We start from the raw sequence: 1,900 nt of genomic DNA, 5'->3' as shown, positions 1-1,900 counted from the left end.
AACAATGTACTCCATGTCTCAGATATTCATCGTAACTAGTTTCAGGACCACTTCTTGCCAAGATAGGTTTGAAGATATTTTTTGAAGTAGACAAATTTGTAATTCTTAAGAATGATGTATTCATCAGAAAAAAGATTATCATCGTGAGGGCCTTTTTGTAATCGGTGTTTTCGAAACTATGAATGGAACTCCTATTACTTCGGTTTATTTTGTTGACTCTTACTTATGATATATGGCATGGTAGATTAGGACATTGAAATTCTTTGTATATTTTAAAATTATGTAAGTTAGGAGTTATTGAAGGTAATATTCAGCCATTTGTAGACAAATGCCCCACTTGTGTTGAGGCATAATTTTCAAAAAAGTTTCATAAGTCGATAGAAAAACAAAGTAACCTTTTCAATTTAATACAAAGTGATTTATATGACTTCAAGCCATATAAATCTAAAAGTGGTAAAAGGTATGTAGTGACCTTTATAGATGACTATTCTAAGTTCGCCATGATTTATCTTGAGAACAAAAGAAGAACCAGACAATGCTTTTATATGCTTTAAAACAAAAGTAAAAAATCAGTTAGGTAGAAAGATTAGAAGGCCAGTTAAGAACTAATAGGGGTTCTGAATACTTTAATCTCGCAAACTTTTATGGAGGAAATGGTATAATACATGAGACAACAACCCCTTATCAGGGTAGTCGAAAGAAAAATCAGACTTTTGAAATAAATGATAAACTCATTACTTGTAAGTGATAGGTTATCACTTGACATGTGGGGAGAGGCTATTCTAACGGCTTGCTATATCTTAAATATGATTCCTCACAAAATAACCAGCTTTATAATCTTTTTGAATTATGGTTTGGCAGAACACCAAATTTAAAACATTTAAGGGTATTGAGTTGTTTATCTAAAGTAGCAATACCATAACTTAAGAAAAGGAAGTTAGGTTCAAAGACCTGTGATTGTGTTTTCATAGGATATACAAAACATAATTCAACTGGTCGTTTTTTGGTTATCAAAATCATAGAAGATGTGTTCGAAGAAAATGATATTATAGAATCAAGAGATGCCGAGTTCTTTGAGAATATATAGTCACAGCCTTGGCGTAGAGGCGGCAAGAGCCCAAAGATAGAGCAACATTAGCTGAGGTGATAGAACTAGTGGTCAAACTTCCATAGCCAGAAAGACACTTTACTCCATCGGCACTATTCAGACTCAAGGGAATAGGAGGCATCTGGTACACATAAAATCCGCCTACCAATGGGCAGGCAACACATGGTGGAGGAGATCAAGCTAGGTCGTGCTAAAATGATAACTTCCTATACAAGGAACATACCTATTGGGATTGGACTCTCCTTGTCACGGTGACGAGCTAAGGACTTTCCACAAGGCAATGAAATCTCCCCGCAAGGAAACCATTCGTATTAGGACTCTCCATGCATATCCTCTTCCATCCAGGACTCCCTAATAGGATTCACATTCCTTTTTGAGATCTCTTACTAGGAATCAAATTTCTCCACTGCCCATCCTATATAAATAGGAAGGTAAGGTACAAGGTACAAGAGATTCAATCACACACATTAATTCTCTTAAGCCATTGCTCATTCAATACCCCTGTATATATTGTTGTTGCTCTGAGTTTTGATTTGAGCATAAGAAAATCCTCCCCGTAGTCCATTATGATCCTCTCTACTATTCACATTTTAGTCCACTAGGTGCAAGTCTCCATGTCGTCACGTCGGTGCAGATTTTAGCGGCAACACCTATAATTATACAGAGGTTTTAAAAAAAATGTCTTAGGAAATGAACTCAATAGGAACAGTTGAGAAATAAAAGATGTTGAGATAGACTATTAAATTTATAAGATGATTATTAAAGATAAAGGATTGAGATTCCTATCTGGCT

The sequence above is a fragment of the Telopea speciosissima genome, chromosome 2 (assembly GCF_018873765.1).
Source record: "Telopea speciosissima isolate NSW1024214 ecotype Mountain lineage chromosome 2, Tspe_v1, whole genome shotgun sequence".
Taxonomy (NCBI): domain Eukaryota; kingdom Viridiplantae; phylum Streptophyta; class Magnoliopsida; order Proteales; family Proteaceae; genus Telopea; species Telopea speciosissima.
This window is presented reverse-complemented; position numbering follows the sequence as displayed.